The 22,511-nt window shown below is 40.8% G+C and overlaps 1 long non-coding RNA gene across 1 annotated transcript in view; it reads right to left on the reverse strand.

The window, feature by feature from the left end:
- Positions 1 to 14,640: 14,640 nt before the first annotated feature.
- Positions 14,641 to 22,511, reverse strand: part of LOC117935512 — a 12,778-nt gene continuing 4,907 nt past the window's right edge. Inside the window, exon 3 of the long non-coding RNA XR_004654770.1 lies at positions 14,641 to 14,653. This is a non-coding gene — a long non-coding RNA (uncharacterized LOC117935512). The remainder of the gene's footprint in view (positions 14,654 to 22,511) is intronic.

Here is a 22,511-nt window from a genome sequence, read left to right on the forward strand (position 1 = left end):
TCTCTTTATATAGACCTCAGTGGTCCCTAATACTGTATCTGAAGTCTCTTTATATAGACCTTAGTGGTCCCTAATACCACTAAGATACAGTCTGGCTACAGGAGGGTCTGGCTACTCCACAAAGCATTCTGGGATGGGAGAAACACGTGCTCTGGTTTATTGGCATTTCTTTAAACTAAACTACGGTGTATAGTATATACACACACAATATAATAATCTAACAAACGTCTTGGGCGGTGCATGGAAAATAGTGCAACAGAAAGTTGCACTAAAGACCAGATTGGACAGATAGTCTAGCTAGCTGTCTGGATTTACCCTGCAGAGATCTGCAATCTCAGAAATCCACCGTTGATAAACAATATAACACAAAGAAAACGCAAGGAAATGGACGAAAAATACATGCATCCAACGGAATTTCCTGCGTGGAACTTCAAGGATTGACAACAGTTAAGGAAAACCCTTAAATTTCTCAGAAAAACAACTACATTGACTGAAGATACCTATCCACATGATAATGTCTTGAATGTCCAAAAAATGTCATTAACTCATTTCCAACCGAAAACAAAATGAATGCCTTTTGCCTTTGCATTGTGCTTAAATTCTAGCCGAGACGTCGTCTTTCTCCTGTCTTTGTTAGTGACATGTATGCTCTTCCTGCACATCACACTGGAAGGGTTGAGCTGGAAATAGAACAGGCTATTTCCACTGGTTAGTGTCAGTGCTGTACATACATTAAGGTCTCCACATTTAGCTGCAACCCCACAGTCACTGCAGCGGACTCTGAGCAGCAGTCACCGGAGATAACCTCCTGACTTAGCAGCCGGAGTGGGATCGGAACAGAGATCATATCTTTTAATTAAACTTTCACTTAGTAGAGAGAGAGAGAGAGAGAGAGAGAGAGAGAGAGAGAGAGAGAGAGAGAGAGAGAGAGAGAGAGAGAGAGAGAAAGAAGACACCTTAGGTCTTCATTCTGCACCCGTCCTTGGTATTTTATGGTTGGCCAAACCTGTAGAATTTACATTGTGTTGGCAGATTTAGAGCCGCCGGAGCGCTTCACAGTGTCTCGTAACATTACCGAGCATTTGCCGAGACGCTCCGGAGCAAATGAAAATACTTCTACAAGACAGCGTACCCGAGTTTCTTTTCTTTATTACATTTGACAAGTTGTCAAATGAGAAAAGGTAAAAAGTCCCGCTAGAAGTTTTCTGAAATGCCATTCGCCATTTTGTCTGATAGTAACACTGCTTAAAATGTGTGCTGATACTATTTAATCAGTATTACAGTTTACTGCTTAATTATGTAAATACTATATCATAAAAATTAATTTTAGTATGTGAATACCGTACTTAGGCCTCCTCCCAGCTGGACGTCCCTCCACCTAGTCCTGGGTCTTCCACGAGGCCTCCTCCCAGCTGGACGTCCCTCCACCTAGTCCTGGGTCTACCCCGAGGCCTCCTCCTAGCTGGACGTCCCTCCACCTAGTCCTGGGTCTTCCCCGAGGCCTCCTCCTAGCTGGACGTCCCTTCACCTAGTCATGGGTCTTCCACGAGGCCTCCTCCCAGCTGGACGTCCCTCCAGCTAGTCCTGGGTCTACCCCAAGGTCTCCTCCCAGCTGGACGTCCCTTCACCTAGTCCTGGGTCTTCCACGAGGCCTCCTCCCAGCTGGACGTCCCTTCACCTAGTCCTGGGTCTTCCCCGAGGCCTCCTCCTAGCTGGACGTCCCTTCACCTAGTCCTGGGTCTTCCACGAGGCCTCCTCCCAGCTGGACGTTCCTCCACCTAGTCCTGGGTCTACCCCAAGGTCTCCTCCCAGCTGGACGTGCCTGGACCACCTCCCTAGAGACCCCCCCAGGAGGCATCCTCACCAGATGCCCGGACCACCTCAACTGGCTCCTTTCTACGCGAAGGAGCAGCGTCTCTACTCCGAGCTCCTCTCGGGTGACTGAGCTTCTCACCCGATCTCTAAGGGAGACCTGCCCCCCCTCCTGAGGAAACCCAGTTCGGCCACTTGTACCCTTTAGGGCTTTTGTCCAAGTGGTTCCTGTTTGTCACATCCTGGAGTCCTAACTCTTCGGAGTAGTACTACCTGTGTTCCTGCTGCTATCTGCTCAGGACTTGTTTTGATGTTTCCCAACTTAATACCCACAGCGTGCATGATGTTGAAACTTTAAAGAGCTGTTTATTCCTGCAAACCCTCTCTCTTCATCTGAAGCTCTTCAGCTTAACTCCGTCCGACAGCCGAGCAGACACGCGTTGACAATAATGAAGTGTAAGTACAGCCGAGTGTTTCCTCTGGACCGCTCTGCTCCTCGTCCTCCACTTGCAGCAGCTCCATTAATCAGAGGCAATTAAACTTTCTTGCCTTTCTTGTTTATTTCTTCATAGTGCACAGCAGTGTTCACCTTCACAACATAGTCAGAAGAAGATGTGTGTTGTATTACACGGGATAACTAGAGTAGTTTTAGATAGATAGATAGATAGATAGATAGATAGATAGATAGATAGATAGATAGATAGATAGATAGATAGATGTTTACTGATCCAAGAAAAATGGGAAATTCTGGTGTTACAGCAGCAAAATCTGTCACATAGCACAGAATATTGATATAAATGAAATACTAGGAAAAATATACTTACATACAATATACATGAAATAATAATATGAATAAAAATGTGGCATTTTAACTGGTTTAAGTGATTAAAATGAAAAGTTTAATTAACCCAGATAACAGTTGAATTTTTTTTCTCCACAGAAATGCTTCTAAAATTAAGAAAAACAACATTTTGGCTGCTCCTGGAACATGATATTTAGTGTGGTACATTTACGGAAAAAGGGGCGGGAAACAGGATTTCCTGGTTATGTGAAGTCAACAAATTAATAACACTTCAAAAGACCCATTTACACAATTAAACAGAAAAAAACAGTGCATTTTATGTGGTTTATTGTGAAAAAAACTAAGGAAAGTAATTTGTTGTCACATGGCAACACCATGCAATAGAGGGTTAATGGTGGAATTTCCATTTAAGTCAAGCTCGGAGCAGCAGAAGCAGCAGCAGCAGCCCATGTTTCACTCACGCGTGACGCTGTGTAAGCTATAAAAAGAACACCCCTGTTGGTTTCACAGTGGCTGCACTCGTAGCCGATCAACGTCGCAAAATCACTATCTCCTCCCGGCTGAGGATAAACTCTGCTGACAAGTGTGGCCACAATTAAGAGGCGCTTGTGTCCCAGCAGATTGCGCCAAATAAGCAGATATGGAAAGCAGTTGGACACACAGCACTGCTGTTTCTTCAAGTCTAGGTGTTTTCCAAGCTCTACTCAGCCCATTAGTATTCCTGCCTTGCTCAGGGTCTTGTGGGAGGCCTGAAATTAGATTGCCCCGTCTTCCAGAGTGGGCTTACAGCAAAGTTACCGAGAGCCCACTCCACACAGAGCCTAATGTAAGGTGTTGGAGAGTGGGGGGTTTTGTGGAAAATTCCGTTTTTGGCCAACAGGTCTGAAAATGCCAGCAGCCGCACAGCATTTCTTAGCAAGAACTGGTGCTAAATTTACTCCCTGGAGACCCTCAGAAGGAACCACTGTATCTTAAAAACAGGGGTGGGGGGGGGGACACCAGACGCCTCCGATACGATATCATCTCGATACTTATGCCACGATACGATATTATTGGGATTTTCAATGCATTGCAATTTATAACTTTTTTTCCAATTTCTAATTTTCCCCCAATTTCTCTGTTTGTTCACATCTCTTCAATTTTATTGCTGCAAAATGGGATTGTCAAGCAGACAAACTAACATGTATATATATAATTATAAATGTTAATTATCTACCCACCTTTGGAAGATCTTTACAGTTCCCACTGCCTCAAAAAAAGACATATACAGAGTTTAATTTTCAAAAAACAGCATATTGTTGTTGCACTGCACATTGCTGCAGATCCTGTTTTCCCCCTGTGTGTTTAGGTCTCTGTTTTAGCTCCAGAGTGAGACATCGCACTTCCTATCCTATCTTTGTTGGGAGCTGCACATGCTCAGTAGCTCGGTAAGATCTCATCAGCTAGATAACTCTTTCTCCCGCTTTGGTCAGTCCAAGGCAGGATCAGCTGGGAGACTTCTTCTAGACCAGGGACACTTGTGGAATACCTGCAGAACAGGGACAGGAAGTAGAACAGGGACAGGAAGTAGTTATTTTGGAGATCATGGTCAACCACTGGCAGTTGGAGCAGTGTTTTCCATTGAGAACGAGCTAGCATGCTACGGTTAGCGACCTCGTCTCTAGTGACGTAGAAAGCCGTGCAGATGTTGGACAGCTCACCCAGAGACTGAAGACAGAGGACACTCAGAAACCAGATCAGAAGACATTCAGAAACCGGATCAGAAGACATTCAGAAACCAGATCAGAGGACATTCAGAAACCGGATCAGAGGACACTCAGAAACCGGATCAGAGGACATTCAGAAACCGGATCAGAGGACATTCAGAAACCAGATCATAAGACATTCAGAAACCGGATCAGAAGACATTCAGAAACCAGATCAGAAGACATTAAGAAACCGGATCAGAAGACATTCAGAAACTGGATCAGAAGACATTCAGAAACCAGATCAGAAGACATTCAGAAACCGGATCAGAAGACATTCAGAAACCAGATCAGAAGACATTCAGAAACCGGATCAGAGAACATTCAGAAACCGGATCAGAGGACATTCAGAAACCGGATCAGAGGACATTCAGAAACCGGATCATAAGACATTCAGAAACCAGATCAGAAGACATTCAGAAACCAGATCAGAAGACATTCAGAAACCGGATCAGAAGACATTCAGAAACCGGATCAGAAGACATTCAAAAACCGGATCAGAAGACATTCAAAAACCGGATCAGAGGACATTCAGAAACCGGATCAGAGGACATTCAGAAACCGGATCAGAGGACATTCAGAAACCAGATCAGAGGACATTCAGAAACCAGATCATAAGACATTCAGAAACCGGATCAGAAGACATTCAGAAACCGGATCAGAAGACATTCAGAAACCAGATCAGAAGACATTCAGAAACCGGATCAGAAGACATTCAGAAACCGGATCAGAGGACATTCAAAAACCGGATCAGAGGACATTCAGAAACCGGATCAGAAGACATTCAGAAACCAGATCAGAAGACATTAAGAAACCAGATCAGAAGACATTCAGAAACCGGATCAGAAGACATTCAGAAACCGGATCTCACTAAAAACAGCATGGATGTTTTTAACAAGTTTAGATGTGTGTGGAAGCACCAGAGACACAAATTAACCTCCCAAATCCATTAGATTTTGGGTTTTTTCATAAAATGGGCACTTTAATGGATTGTGTATTACAAGCCAGTCTGGCCGTTGCTAGGGGAAACACCATTGTGTCTCAACCAATCAAAAGTTCATTTAATGTGTTCATCCAATGAACAGAAAATAGCTCAGAAACTCCCAGTGATTGGGTGAGTAAGGCTGTAATTTAACAGAATAATCAACGTGATCCAGAAAAATATTAATACAAATGGATAATACTGCATGTGAGTGAGTGTTTGTGGACGTGTTTGTCTTCATAAGAGGCGACGGCGGCCGTGCGGCGTTTCCCTCGCTCGCGGCCAACGTTGATCTTTGTCACAGAGACGAAGAAACTCTCATTTCTCTGAGAGAGGCAGGCCTTTTTTTTTTTTTTAGCCCTTCACGTCCTCGAGAGCACAGAGGGCAGATTTTAAAAGGCAACCTATAAACTGACAGAAGATTGAACTGTGTGTGAGTGTTGGTGTGTGTTTGGATGGGGGGGGGGGGGGGGGGGGGGGGGGGGGGTTATGTGGTCAAATGGAGAAGAAAGCAGCCATTGTTTCTTTCCATTGAAAGGCTTGACTTCACCCGGCCAAGCGACCTGATGGTGGGATAGGAGGTTTGCTGTTAAAAGTAATTATTAAATAAGTTAAAAAGGAAGTTAACTCCAGTTCGTCAGGTAAATCCTCTCATCTTTATTTCATCTTCAGTAGAAAAACAGAGAAAATGAGAATGTAAAACTTTGTGTTTAAAGCTTAAATATTGTTTTTTTCAAACAAAATCTTTAAAAAAAATCACTTAAGACACACTTATTTCAAAGGAATTAGATATATGATATAAAATTAGTTTGGTACAAGGCGTTTGTTATCGTATTTCTTGAATTGGATTAATCTATTCAGAGTGGTGTCTTTTGTTTCATTTCTTGTATTAAGTGCGTTAACTGTATGATTTACTTATGATTTGGTTTTTTTCAAATGTGTGTCTGTGTGTGTGTGAAATGAAATGTCATAATGAGTATTGTCCAAAAAAAAGATTGTAGGACCCCGGGAAGAACAGGTTTTAGATAGATAGATAGATAGATAGATAGATAGATAGATAGATTGATTGATAGGTAGATGTTTATTGATCCCAAGAAAAATGGGAAATTCCGGTCTTACAGCAGTAAAATCAGTCACAAAGCACAGAATATAAATATAAATGAAATACTAGGAAAAATACACATACATACATAGAATATACAAGAAATAATAGTATGAATAAAGTCAAAAATAACACATTTTTGAATATGTACAGGATGGGGAAACAAAAATGTGCAACTGCTTAAATAATATGCTAAAATGTTAAAATGTATGCTACATTTAGTGTCCGCTGAAGCTAACGGGGATCCAAATAAAGCAAACAAACCCGAGAAGGAGACATGGGACATGTTCTCATGGAGGCCTGATCACGTGACCAAGAAGTTGTCTCTATGTCGAAAAGCAAGCGTGCCCTGCTGACATATCAGCAACAACAAGCCCAGAGGACAACTCCCTGTCCAACGTCTGTCCATTACTGGAAGATGTGATGTGTTTTAATACAGCGAAGACGACATGTCCCACGCAGACTGGCTGCGAGATACCTCCACAACGGCAACGGCACGACCCAATCACTTTTAATTAAAACCCATCGCAACCACGAATTAGTAATTCCACTGTTTCTAATTGGAATATTTAGGAGGGAGAGGAGGGGCGGCTGCGTCCACATGACATTCAAAGGAAATGAATGACCTGTGACGATTTCCTGCATGTCTTCCCTGTCTCTCTCTCCCCTTTCTCACCTGGCTGCCCTGTCCATTAAAGGTCCAAAAGCCCCCCCCCCCCCCCCAAAAAAAGGGGGGTGCGGCCTCTAGCTCACAGAGCGTTACCCCCCATGAGTCCTGCAGCGGGTTCAAATCTGACCTGCAGTCCTTTGTTTTGGGTCATCCCCCATCCCCCTTTCATGTCTATCAACTATATAACAAAGGGAAAAGACCCAAAATATTATCAAAAAAAACAACAAAAGGACTGATTTCATGACTTCTTTAAAGGTCCAATGGCATGAAGATGTCACTTCATGAGGTTTTTAAGGTGGATTAAAAAGCTCAGATGGGCCGATCTGGAATCTTGCTCCTTATGACGTCATAAGGGGCAAGGTTACCTCCCCTTTCTCTGCTTGGTCTGCCCAGAGAATTGCCCCCCCCCCCCCCCCCCCATGAGAGAGAGAAATCACGGCCTTCAAACGAGCAAAGTGGCAGTTGATCAAAAAATGCTGCGCGTACGTTTTGTCAAATTAATGAAGTTGTTTTCGTAATTTGTGTGTTTTTATTAATTTAATTGCAGGGCGTTTGCCCTTGTTGGCCTAATTGGACTCTACCACTGCTTATGTGGGAGGGGGGGGGGGGGTAGCTTATTCTCTCTTTGACATTTTGGGCTTTAGATTGATCAACTCTCAATACTCAATTATATTGAGTATTTTTGTTGATTTAAGTACAAGTACATTTCTTTTGGAATGAGTTTTTTAGGTAGGTTTTGCTGTTATTTGTAGTTTATGTAGTAGTGTTATTGTTAGTCTGCTCAGCCAATATATAAGCCCCTTTGTTTCTTTTGTAGTATTTTAGTTGTATTGTTTTGAGTGTCTTATGTTCAGAGCTTTAGTTACCGGCTGTTTATTTGACCTCTTTTACCTTTTACACTCCCAACGCTCGATCTTCATTTTGTTGTAATGATTTTTTGGGGGGGAAATAACAACCTTTACTTTTGGACTTCCCTTGTGACTCTTCTAGCTTAACTGCTCGGGTACAATCACAATGCTGCTCTGTGTTTTGCCAAGGGACGCAGGACAGGCGGACATTTTGGCAAAGGCCTTGATAATGCTAATGAATTTGGCCCAGTTCCCCTGGTCTGCTTCCAGAAAGAATAGAAGTGTACTTGCTAAGGCCTCGGGGCCAAAGTTTTGCCACCTGTCCAACCTGCTGCTCCCTACCTAATTTATCTTGGATATATTTTATCTAGCGGCAGTATTTACAACTATTACGTACGGAGATAGTTGTTAGTTAAGAAGAACCACACTGACTTTGTTAAAACGTCATTCTCTATTAAAGCAAAATACTTATTACAAATAGACACAGACACTGTGATTTTTTTCACATTTTGAAATTTCTAATATCAAACGTATGTGAATGTGCTTGTGTTTTACACACTGATTAACGTGTTTATTTAGGCATGATGGATGGTTCAATATTTAACTCTTGTGTTGTCCTCCCGGGTCAAAAATGGGCAAATATTTGACATTTTTGTCCCCTTTTCAGACTTTTTTTTAGGTTTTCACTAACACCACCTTACTAGTTTTACTACTTTTTGGAATTCAAGGTCAATCACCCTCATTTATGTAGAATTATACCTGATATTTGAGTTGAAAAAAAGCAGAAATTATGAATTATTTGGACCAATAGTTAAGATCGGAGGAGTGAAAGTGATCAGCTGTATTTGCAAAGAGCGTTGGAAGGAATCCAGTCAATTTTTTGTGGTAATTTGGTTAAAAAGAAACTCATATATATAGGATATGTCGGATATAGACATTTTTTAAAGGGGTCGAATTTGACCTGAGGACAACAGGAGGGTTAATAGATGTAGAGATGTATATTACTAGACATCATTACTAGCACTCCTCATGCGTCTATGTTGAGTAATACTGAGGGTATTATCAAAAGAAAAATTTGAAATGGAAATTCATAGTGTGGATAAAAAACCTTCTGGAAACTTCAGCTCCTCCCACTTTGCAGCCATGTACAGTATATCATGGTCAGAGGGTTATGAGAGCATTGAGTTTACGTAATTTAGAATATAGATGCTCCAACTTCCAATGTCTACCATACAGAACGATCTCAAAAAGACTAAAGTTAGACACCATCTTACATCTAAGGACAATCTTTCACAATGCAACTGAATTTATAGTCACCGACTAGAAGACTTTGCAAAGATTAGGGGCTCTTTACATGCCGGTAAACCTCCGTTGGATGAATTGAAAAACGTCCACTTTCTCTCTTTAGCGTTTAGCACAGCGCCGTAGCATCCATAAGTGATATAGAATGAAAAATGCCTTGTGGAAAGAGTAAAATTTTATGAAATCTCATGAATATCGGCTCAAAGAAAATACGTTTGGTCTTGATCGATGTTCGGCTTAAGCGATAAACGCTGATGGAAACATTATTTGACGAATAAATAAAGAATTGCGATTAAGTTTTAGGTTATTTTCCGTCCATGGCGGGTGACATCAAAGACAAATGGAAGTGAACAAAAAAGGAAACAACACCTTTAAAATGGCTAAAATGAATTCAATATACCAATTTGATCGCAAAACAGCATGTGACGTCCTTACGCACAGGTTTTTATTGCTTTAAAACCAAAGAGTAACGATTTTTTCTTTACCAAACTTCAGATAATTCAATTGACACGCGAATGTAAACTCAGCTTCTGGCTCTGCCCAGTTTGCTATTTCCTGTTTGGTGATCAAATGGAGTGCACCCATTGGTTGTTGACAATGTTCACATGATTTCACTTCATTACCAAGACTTCAAACTTACAGTAATATCAAACAAGTTTGATTTTGCCGGAACCTCAAGACGGGAAAAACCCTGAGTTTTAATGACCACCTTACGCCAAATTACAATACTTAAAATTGGTCAAAAGAGTGAAATCGCTTGCAAATATGTGTGGTTCAACGTTGGCATAAGTGTCAGATTCTCTGTGAGAATTCTACCTTTAACGCAAACATTGGACACATTAGCAGTGTCTCTGCTGTGTCTAGATTTAGCTCTTTAGATAACAGGAGAGTATTTGGCACAGGAGATTAATTAAGCTGCCCCTGCAAAGAGGCACAGATATATAATGAGAGTTGCTTTCCAGCAAACTCAAAGAGGACATTCTGGTCCAGGGTTACAAAGATATGGCTCAAGAGCCCTGTGTGTAATCAATACTGCAGTTAATCACTACGAGCTCCTCCTTTACCACTATCCACGTTCTAAATGATGAGACAAACAACAGCACAACAAACAATACAGCACTTCTGGGATTCCCAGAACCTACGAGGCGAATAAAAAGACCAATATTGCAAGTGTAGTACTTGACAAAACAACACAGGGGCGGAGCCCTCAGGTGGCTGGGGCAGTAATTTTACTTTAACTATCCCAGCCTGTCACAGGAAACATTTGGCAGCGGTTACAGAGCAGGCGTCGTTTTCCTGAGCATCCACCATCTCCTTTGGATCATAGCTTTCACCCCCCCCCCCCTCTGGCTGTTGCAGGGAGTTTGCCCCTTCACTGTTTGCACAGTTGTGTGCAAATATGTAGGAGGATGTTAAGGGCAGACTGTTGGGAAAGCAATGAGGAAGGAGAAGAAAGTGGATCCACAGCATGAGTTTGTCAAAGGATTATAGTGCAGCTGAAGTGCTTTAACATGCATTTTATCTAATTTCCTATGAGGTAATGACCCTAATTCTCTCTTGATTTATTAGCATAGTAAATATTTGCATAACTAGTTTATGGTCTCAATCACTAGTTCAAGTCGTCTTCAATGCAGCATGATTTTCATATGGTAACTTATGGTCTCATTTATTTGAAAATAAACAATAAAGCAGGGGATTGTTAAGGACCACGCAAGAAAAGAGTAAAAGCAGTGCTAACCATGCTAACAGTGTGGTCATTAAAATAGACTGGAACGTGCTTTGAAGTACTGTCTGTGTTTAATCTTGAACTTTACCCTCTCACTGTGTTCTCAATTGAAACTGTATTGGAATATTTGGTCTCCTAAAATACCTTGTTCAGCAACCAAGCTAGCTAGCTAGCACATATGTGTATATTGTTGTATACGTCACACATGCTCTGTCCATTAATGTTAACGGTCTATGGTTCTGCTGTACAAGTCAACAAACAACACCAGTACCCGGCGGTTCTGCAATAAGGTCACTTCTGGCACATTTCCTCATTACACAAATGTTGTTTTGGGCCACTTTCTGTCACAAAAGCCCACAAAAATGTTACGTCTTTGTTATTTTTGTCCCTTATGTACGACAAATTGGCGTGGCAGCATGCTTACTTGAGAACTCTGTAACATTTTCAGCCTTGTCCACATATGTAAGTAAGGCTGTCAGTTGAAATGTGTTTTGACCTAACGTTAGCAGTCAAACAACCAGTGATAGCTAAAACGTTTTTTAAATGACTGCTAGCTTAGCTTCAAGCTAGCAATCAAATACAACAAAGGCTGTCAGTTGAATGGTGTTTTAAGCTAGCGTTAGCAATCAAACTATCATAGATAGCTACAACGTATGTAAAGGATTTCCATCTTTTGTTATTGTTTGTAATGACAACATTTTATTTCATGGTTTTCACAAAATTCAGTGTGACAGTTATGTCGTAAACTGTTTAAATCTGAGCACGCGCGACTCAAATCTGCACTGGACTCACATCGGGGAGTGACACTGCCAAACACAACCTTCACTTCCTGGGCTTCTGCCATGCTTAGACTTCTGGGTAATGTAGTTCAATCAATCTTTATCAACACACTCTTCTTATATCAACCAGGAATATTTTGAAACTTAAGCGTTGAGCATAATCTACTGTCAGTTCGGACTTCACTGATATCTGCCTTCCTACCCAATGTGTTAGATTTCATAGCATTTGTTTTTTTTAATGCTTGTCTGTTGACCTTCTAGAGCTGTTTTTGAGAAAGCAAAAATGTACCACAAATACAAAAAGATAAATGTGGACAAACCAAGACAAAAACTCCAGTGACACATTTCCGATTGCTGGCCTACCCAAGGCCTTGGAGATAGAGAGTCAATATCTCTCATCCCTGTTCTCTTCCTGTTTTTTTGGCAGGGGCATAACTGCTGAGCTATGGCCGCCGTGTCCACAGGGGCCAACGGGCAAGGCAGCAGTAATGAGCAGCACAGCCTCTCTTCTCGCCGCTCTAAATTACCCCGCCGAGGCTCAAAGAGGGTATGGGCGGGAGGAAGACACCCCCAGGCAGAGTCATGCTTGTTGAAGCCACTCAATCACCTCACATTAACATCTTAAAACACAGTGCCGGCGTCCGGACAACTAGACAAAAACGCTGCGACTCAGAAACCAAAGGCAAGCTTGTGAAGAGTTGACAAATGACTGCCTCCTGATTTCTTGTGTTCCTACTTGGTTTCAAGAGAGAGACGCAGTCGCTCCCCTTTCTCGCGGGCCTCATGGGACCTCATTTTGGAGGAAATGTGTAGCATATTGTAGGGAATGGGGAGAGACTCATTATGTTTTCGTACTATTGTGAACAAGGGAAGAAAGTCTCAGTTTGTTGTGGGTTTGTTGTCGTACTGCTTAGTTTTGTGTGAATCCTATGAAGGTAAATACGGTGCAAAAGATGAGAGCTTGTAGAAAACAATGTGAGAACATGCAGAACAAAACATCTGAACTTGTGTGTTAACATTTGCACTTGCAAACAAAACATTTGCACTTGCAAAAAATATCCACAAAGAAAGAAATAAGTCACAAAGACAATAAAAACACAAGCTGGTTAAAAACATCTGAACTTGTAAATTGAAATTTGCACTCGTACGAAAAGTTCACACACCTGGATTCTGAATGTGAAGTCACAGAAAATATATTCACAAATGTGTAGATTGATAGTTGCATGAACACAATGACAGCTGCAAGTGTGTAGTGCAACATTTACTCGTATACTTTTTTACATTTTTTTCATTGGGGTTCATTTTTTATCACAAACACAACTTAGTGATTACAACCTCTCGAATCTGTCGCTGCAACTTCCCATGTGTGCTCTCTCGCATCACACAGCGGCGAGTCTTCGCACATCGACTTTGTCTTGCGATACATTTGGTGCAAAACTAATTTGCGGACTTAGGCTGTGGCGCTTTGAGCCAACAGGATGGTGGGGGGGGTGGGGGGGACAGCAGGGTTTCTTTTGCCAGATGAGGGACAACTTTGTCCGGCTTATTTAAGTAGCATAGAAGCTAGGTGGAATAGCATGGTAGCGTTAGCTAACTAGCATCCAGCCCGCTTCTAATAAATACCTTTTTAGTTTTCTAAACACTTTTTAACAGTGAAACTGAAGCACTGGCGGTGAGCTCCAGCATAAGTACAGGCTAACAATAGCCAGTTAGCTTTGTGTTTAACGTAACAAAAACCCACACACATTTTGTAGGAGCCAGGCTTAATATTTCATTCAATAAAATGATGGTACAAAATGAGCACTAACGCCACAGGTCTTTAGATATAGGAAACTCCGAAGGCAGTCGTAATGTTTACCTAGCAGGCTAGGCTAACGCTGGTGCACTAACGGTGGCAAACGTCGGCGTAGCGTTAGCTAGCTGTCTACGCTTGTGAAAAGCCGAACAACATCTCCGCCTAAACTGTGTTTTACTTTCCCTCCAATATTATTATGAACATAATAAAGTCTCCTGTGACTCAGTCAAGACCACTTCTACACAGATGATTTCTTAATCCTCGCATTTTCCTTGCAAAAAAGTCACCTACATCTTAGCAGGAAGTTGAAAAATGTTGCTTTTACTTCACACAGGAGCAGCCATGGAAACGTTATGAAGTGACATAATTACGCAACAAGACAACAAGAAGTCTTTTTTTTTTCATCAAACCGCAGTTTTTGCAAGTTCCCACAATTTCATCGCATAAAATTGCATGAATATCCCTTGTACTCCATCGCATTTTTTAAGTGAACGTGCCCGCAACAATCGCAATAAAAACTCAGCATTTTTCATAAAGGACTGTATTTGTTGCATTTCAGTCAGTAATGATGTTCACACATAACTCCGAATGCACAGACCATTCAGTGATATCCCTGCAGTTGTGGTCTTGAAATAAAATCCTGAGTTCTCTTCATCTGAGACCGCGAAGGTTGATTCTGAGATGGGACAGAGACCTTTAAAAAGCCTTTAGGCCAATACCGATCTCGAGTACACTATGTGGAGCAGATGTTGGGTGATATTTCTTGATAAGCTCTCCTTCCTGTATGTGTATTGTTTTCTGGTATAACAGAACTTAAAATCAGATGCCTAGTATTTCCTCAGCCCTCTGAGAGTACATCCTGTACTGGATTAGACATTTGAAAATGATTACCATGAGTGTGAAAAATATTCCAGGAGGATTCTCATACATCTCTCTCACCGGCTCTCTCTCTCTCTTTACACGATACAATAAATGGCTTTTAATAGTCTTCTCCTGCGTTGTAGCAAGGAAAAGGTCAGGAGTAAAATTCTGCCTGACACCGGAGGTTTTTGTGGGGTAATTTAAAGACATGTCAAGAAGGACCTTTTGCCTGGTGAGCGGAGAAACGTTCCATATTTATGACGCCTCTGTGTGAAGGGTATTAGATGAATAAGTGAGCGGGTGCTCTCTGCGTTGTGAAAGAAAAGATGTGCATGTACCTCGGCGGCTCAGTGAAAGTTCATGAGGATCTGAATCACAGACTGGAGGGAGCTCAGGGTCCAAGACAAGTTGGAAATGTGGATAAACCAGATAGAGATCGAAATCAACATAGCTTCATGTCCCTCTGATAAGAGCAACAAAGAGCGTCTCTGATGCCTGTGAATTTCACATTGACTCTGACGACTTCAGAGTGTTGGAGCTTTGACATGTTAGTGAACTACGGTGTCTTAAAGGAGGAACTGTGCTAAAGCTTTTGGGGCAACCTCTGTATTTTCTGTAGCCGTCTGTGCTGTGTCAGCCAATCGGTTTCAGTGAAACGTCTCCATGCTTCGCCTTCTGAGGAAACTTTACATTTACGTTGTCGAATGCAAGGTTACCTGGCAAAAGCAAAGAGTGACTCCCAACACGTCAAAAATGACCCTAGGTCTGGGACCTTTGGCGTTTGTTACTGAGCCAAAAATTCTCCTTTAACGTCTCGTTCAAACGCACTTTAATTCCAACGTAATCCCTACTATGGAGATATTTTTCGGAGACGCTTGGTCGGGACTCTTGGCGTCACTTCTTGACTTCATGTCATCATCTTGGTCATATTGGAAAGTGCGTGGTAAAACCAGTTAATTAGGATTAGGGAAAGATCGTGGGTAGAGTTAGAGACTCCCCGGTGGAAATCTGATTAGTATCACAGTAGTATTACAGTTGAAATTACAGTAGTCACAGTATCACGGAAAAAAAAATATCCCAATATATCCACTATAGTACTGTAAATAGTTCAGGAAACTACTGTATTTTTACTTTTTTATCTTATGTTGTGTTTGACTGTTCAGTATTTTACAATGAATACATTAAATATTGTAAATGGAAGTACGGTACCTTTACTGTAAAAAGAATTCACAGTAATTTGCTAGCCAATTGTTGCCATTGTTACTGTAAATTTTACGTTAAATCTGTTACAGTGTAATTTTTTCTACAATACGCACATAAACACGAGGTAGATGCCCAATAAAACACGACTGCTTTACAGACTTATCTCCACCCACTGAAAAAAGCCTGATAATATGTACAATTATCGTGAAATTTGTGTAAAAGTAAGTTTTGATATGAAGAGGGTTGGCTCTCTGTGTTAACCCAAATTGCAGAATGTTCTGTATTAGAAAGCATGAATAACACTAACATGAATTATGTTTTAGATAACTCTTTATAATCCCACAATTTCTGTTTGACTGATGTCATCCTGCAGCTGCTTCACAATGCTGTAACACTCTCTGTCAACAGTTGCCAGCTAATGGCAAGCAGGGCTAATACGGGCTTTAAACTGTGCTACTGGAGGACTATCTACAGCTCCCTGGTGATGGAGCATCCTGACAGGCCTCCGGGCCTTCCAGGGTCTCCTGCTGACCCCCCTCAGCAAAAAACGGCTTTTTGTTGCCAGGATGTGCCGTCCACCGCCTGACTGTAGCACACATCCGTTCCCCGCGCCTCGTCTTCGCACATCTGAAAGAAAAAGCCATTTGATTTATGCCCAGCTCCCTGCACTGGTCTTCCAGCTATTATTTTTAGATGTCATTTTTCTACTCCGACTCCACTCGGAGTGCTACTGCCCACATATTGATCGGCCGTTCAGATAACCACGGAGGAGTTGCACTAAGTAGATGAGCTGAGTTATGGAACGATATGGGGATGGAGTCATGGACGGCAGTCACTGTTTGAGAGGACTTCGTTAGATGTTGTCTGAATCCTAAAGCTCTTGCATAAAAACTGGTTTTAGAACTGGTTATCTCATAAAGTAAATTTTTACATAGTTTTTCATGTAATACAAATAGTATGAAAGTCCTGACAAGTATTGAAATTTTGGTCAGTATAACTCTCAGATTCTGATTGCAACCTCCAGTTCCCGCTGTCACTTCCCGATGTGAGTCGAGTGCAGATTTGAGTTGCGTATGCAAGATGCTAACGAGAGACTTCTGTAATGTCAGTACAGCAAAAATAGATCTACTTAACGAAGTTGGTTCACTGCTGGCTACAAGTTAGCATCAAACACAACAAAGGCTGTTAGTTGAATGGGCCTTTGAGCTAACGTTAGCAATCAAACTATCATACATAGCGAAGTTTTTAATATGAATGCTAGCTTAGCTACAAGCTAGCAATCAAACACAACAAAGGCTATCACTTGAATAGCGTTTTGAGCCAACGTCATCAAACAGTCATAGATAGCTAAAAGTTTTTTTAAATGACTGCTAGCTTAGCTACAAGCTAACAATCAAACACAACAAAGACTGTCAGTTGAATGGCGTTTTGAGAAAACGTAAGCAATCAAACTATCATAGATAGCTAAGAGCTTTTGAAATGACTGCTAGCTTAGCTACAAGTTAGCATCAAACATAACAAAGGCTGTCAGTTAAATATATATATATATATATATATATATATATATATATATATATATATATATATATATACACATATGCAGTTTACACTCACCTTGTGTCATTCACTCTGCCAGATTGTTGTAGTACCTTGTGTGTCTCACTCTCCACCGTTTTTCCTAGTATTTGTTTCCCAGTGTTTTTGTATTTTTGACGACATCTTCTGCCGATTTTGTATCTTTGCATGGATTGTTCTCTGGACAGTAACGCATCATTACCTTTGTCCTCCCTGCTCTGATGTGTACTTTGGGTCTGCTGTTGTACCGTGACAGGCAGCACCTAAGCTGAATGAAATGCAGCAAATAATTGCCCAAAACCGTGTGAAAAAGTGCCAAAAACCGAAAAAAAAAGAATCAAACTAACTAAAATACTTTTCTCCAATCTAATGATGGGAGTTGGACTTCTTTATGCATGAAGTTTTGAGTGTTATCTATTATCTGCGCTACCTTTTCAACATTTTGAACACCGATATGGTGATAACAATGGTCCAAAATGATGTCAAATTCCATTAGTCGTTCTGTTGAATAACATCACTAAGAAACATGCACACCTGAGTCTTCCACATGTCCGAGGTAAAACACTGGTCTCTGTTTTTCAGCTAGTAAATGCATGTTGGGGGGAAAAACATGTTTGCTTCTTTTGACCATCTCTGGGATATTTTTGACTGTAATAACAACCTAAAATTGTTGTGCTGTAACTCAGAGCCTGAGAGCCGTGGAGAAGAGCATGTTGGAAAGGGTTTTTGTTCCATCGCTTTTCAAGATTCCAGCGATGTACTGCCACATGCACATTAAAGACCATGACTTACAATGAGAAGCTTGCATTGCCAGTCTTCCTTACACATCGAATAAGAAAGGATAATAATACATAACAGTTAAAACAAGCAATAAAAAAAACAGGAGAGGCCTCCAAATGATTGTTAATTTTTAAAGTGTTTTTTCAAAAATGAAATTCTTAACATAAATCTAACCTTAATATGTTATATATATATATATGTGTATATATCGTAATATATATTAATCTCCACTGATGATAGCTTACTGGCCTATAGTTAAGGGAGTCACTAAGAGAGCCATCCACAGATACTGTTCATCCTAAGGATTCACTGTGCCACATGCATGTGTAACATTAAAACATTATTCATAAAATCATGCCAACGATTATTTTGATAGCTTAGGATTCTCTGCAAAAAAAAAAAAAGGTATGTATAAACACATTGTCACTCCCATCGTGTAAAATATGGACGCCTGGTCAGGTGCTTTTGGCGTTGTTATTGTTATTGTTGACGCTACTGGCCTCCTTTAGCGTCATATCTAAAGGCGCTTTGTCTAAATGTGCTGGGTCGGGACTTATTGGCATCACTTTTGACAGAAAAGATGGTGCATGGGCTCCTAAAAGATATGTACATGACATGCAGGACAAGAACGTAACGGTTGGGTTTAGCAAAAAGATCCTGGGTGGGGTTTTTAAAAATGAACGTTTCAGTGACACGAACCCTGGTCTTTGAGTTGTGAGTCCTGTGTTGTCCACGAGTCCAACCACCCTCCCTACGCAGCCTTTCAGGCTTTCATACTACTCACTACCATCATAACTTATGTGCCCCTACCAGTTGCAGCTTGTCAAAGTAAATCTTGTAGTAAGCTTGTAGCCCTCCACAACCTTGTAGTGAGCTTGTAGCCCTCCACAACCTCCACAACAGTCCCTGTTTCTCATGATATCCTTTGGGAAAAGTAATTGCCCACCCCTGAGTTAAAGGGGCCTTGGCTTCAAGTGCACTGTGCCTAAAAAGCTCTATATGTGGTGTGTGTGTTCTCTCGTTTTATTCACACAAAACTACAGCATCGCCTCAGAGGAGGCAGCCGTCAGGGCGGTGGGAGATGTTGTCCATTCATCTGATTTACAGCTGGATGCGTCTGCCCTGCACCTTGATCAAGTGCCTTTGATTGAGTCATGAATGAAGCAGAATCAATGAGTGGAGACCTTCAGCAGGACCCGATGTAAGTAAATGTGTCGGAGCGGTGAGTGGATGAGGTTCAACTCCCTGCTGCTCGGGTCCCTCTCTCCTTTTCATTCTACTTAACCTTCTCCCACACTTGCTCTGTGGATATGAAAGCGTGTGGGCAGGCAGAGAAAACGAAATGTTGTGGGTGTTCACAATGTCTCGGCATGGGTGTTTTTCTTCTTAACCTTAAAGTTCTGTGGAGCAATCCCTTTGCAGAGCTTTGAAATTGCTTTTCATTATCTCTTCATGTGGTTCATTATTTTTGGCACATTGTCTGGGTCAGTTCTTATATCATAAGAAGTTAATAATGTAAATAATGTAAATCCTAAATCCCCTAATACCTGTTGATACTACAACAATGCAAAGGTTCTTATCCCTACAGTTTTGCACATATCATGTAAGACTTGATCTTTCCATTTTTGGCGAAAAAAACTCTCCAGAAAGTGCCATTTAATGGTTTATTTTTCCAAAAGATTTCCCGGCGGGGCACACCATTATTCAGTATATGAGCAAGATTTAAATGGTTGAAGCTACAATGCGTAGTTTCTGTTGACCCCATGAGGAATTCTATGCAATGACGGAGCAATCCCGGAAGTGGAACGATAGTTACGTATTGTAACTTCTCGAGTCAGTTTCCCAGGCTGGGGGAAAGCCTTCCTTCACAAATGGCCGAAGCTCTGTGAAGTCGGAGAACGCTTCAAAAACTTGGTCAAAACAATAATGATGTCCAAAAGAAATCGAAAAAGACATTTGGGAAAAGTGACACAAGTGTCTGGAGGTTTTCACTTACAATTTCGACCCAGAAAAACAAGATGTTGCACGGTTTTCGGGAAGACAACACACAGTTTAAGATGGTGAGCTTCCAGCAGTGGCTCATCTGATGAAAAATTACTATTGCCGGGCACCCTGGGAAGTACCGGCAATAATAAGCATTTTCATTTAAAAAAATAAAAAATTAAAGTACTGTTCTATTAATCTCACTGAGGCCGCCGACTGCTCCAATGAACGTAATGTATTGCATGTGCTAATGAGCCCCATGCATAAAAAAAAGCACCATCAGAGCTGAGGAGCAATTGTCTGCTTTTTACAGCATGCTGTTTGAATAACTCCAGCTGATGATGAATAATAATGTCATTTTTTTACTGTAGGTGTTAATTTGATGAACAACTGACTCAAAAAGTGTGTGTCTGTGAGCACTGAGACATTTAAAGTTATGATATCCTGGAAATTAAATGACTCCAGCAAACAAAATTACCATGAAATTGAAACCAATCAAGTCAGGTCTCATGAAATTTCATGAAATTAGCGGCTTCTAAATGCAAATTATGCTCCAAGAGCAGGAAACATTTAACTGTGTGTGTGTGTGTGTGTGTGTGTATGTGTGTGCGTGTGTGTGTGTGTATGTACTGTATGTGTGTTGGATGTAAGTTTGGAGCTGAGCAAACTGTGACAGCCTCGGTTCAATTCTTTGCATGCCGAGAGAAATTCTGATGTGGGCGAGAGTTTAAATTTAGATTTTTTGCTTTATTATAGAAGTATAATATGATATATAATAAATATAAAATATGATAGATGATATAATATTATCCTAAAAAACAATGCAGAGACTAACAGACAATATTCCCTCTTAATGGTGGTGTCTGTATCTGTGTCTCTTTAACCCTCCTGTTGGCCTCGGGTTTAAAAAAACTTTCTAAATCAGAACTATGACAACGGAACGTTGAAAAAAGTGACAAAAAAAACATTGAAAAAAGCGGATTTTTTTTTTATGACTAAAACATAATTTAAAAATGTTGTAAAAAGTGAAGAAAAAAAGGTTAAAAAATTGCTTAAAACATAATTTAAAAAAAGTCAAAAAGTGACCAAAAAAACATCAAAAACATTGGAAAAAGCAACAAAAGAATGTGTTAAAAATGACTAAAATATAATTAAAAATGTCAAATAAGTGACAAAAAACATTAAAAACATTGGAAAAAGCAACAAAAGAAATTGTTAAAAGATTGACTAAAACAATTTTAAAAGGTCAAACCTGACAAAAAATATCAAAAACATTAGAGAAAGCAACAGAAAAATGTTTTAAAAAATGACTAAAACCTAATTTAAAATATGTCAAAAAAGTGACAAAAATACATCAAAACATTGGAAAAAGCAACCAAAAAATTGTGTAAAAACTGACTAAAACAAAATGAAAAAATCATCAAAAAAGTGACAAACAATTGGAATAAAAATTGACAAAAACGTTGAGAAAAGTGTAGAAAAAAAAAATGTTGAAATTTCAACCCGGAAAAACAAGGTCGCAGGTCGACGGGAAGACTTTTTTTTCTACACCCAACCATTTCCATCACTTTCTGTGCCAACTTTTTAGAAAGAGAGACTCTGATTATGTGTTTTTATCCCCACTAGTAACTACCTTGTATGTCGCCCATTCTCCTTAATGACGCCTTGCCCTGATTGGCTGTTGCCCAGGAGATACAGACAAGCTCGTCCAATCCACACGGAGTGAGTATGAACACTGGTCAATGCCTCAATTACTTTATGATACTTTCATGGAAAAATGGAAAAAGGCATTCTTGTGTTTAAATGCCCTCTTGATTAATTTAATTCTGAATCTGCATACAGATTAGCTCTGTATGTGCTTCGGACTCCACGCCATTACTCTTAAATCCTAAAATATCACGCCCCATGGCGGTGACACAGAGCTGCATGGTTAACGAGGCACGAATAAGGGGTCCCACTTAATTATAAGAGTCCAGCAGCCCTGCACCTCTGCTACAATAAATACGTGTTTTATTAGGAGCATAAACTGTTCATGGTGTTTGGATGATATTTACAGTTTAATGAGCTTGATCGTGAACGTCAGTTCTGGCTGACTGGAGCAGAGTCCCCCCCCAAAAGTAGTCTCCCGTGCCAGATCTCCCTCCACAGCCCCGGGGAAGAGGGTCACAATTGTGCGCCGGTTGCAAAATAGCCCCAGGAAGGAACTGGTTTTGGTGGAACATGTTTACATTTAAAAGTGGTTTTAGTCATGCAACAGAAAACTCAAATTGGAAAGATAGTCTAGATAGCTGTGTGGATTTAGCCTGCAGAGATCTGAGGACCAGGTAACCATAGTCCTCAGATTGGACAGATAGTCTAGATAGCTGTCTGGATTTACCCTGCAAAGACCTGAGGACCAGGTAACCATAGTCCTCAGATTGGACAGATAGTCTAGATAGCTGTGTGGATTTACCCTGCAGAGATCTGAAGACCAGGTAACCATAGTCCTCAGATTGGACAGATAGTCTAGATAGCTGTCTGGATTTACCCTGCAGAGACCTGAGGAC

Source organism: Etheostoma cragini, chromosome 20 (genome assembly GCF_013103735.1).
Source record: "Etheostoma cragini isolate CJK2018 chromosome 20, CSU_Ecrag_1.0, whole genome shotgun sequence".
In the NCBI taxonomy this organism is placed as follows: Eukaryota; Metazoa; Chordata; class Actinopteri; order Perciformes; family Percidae; genus Etheostoma; species Etheostoma cragini.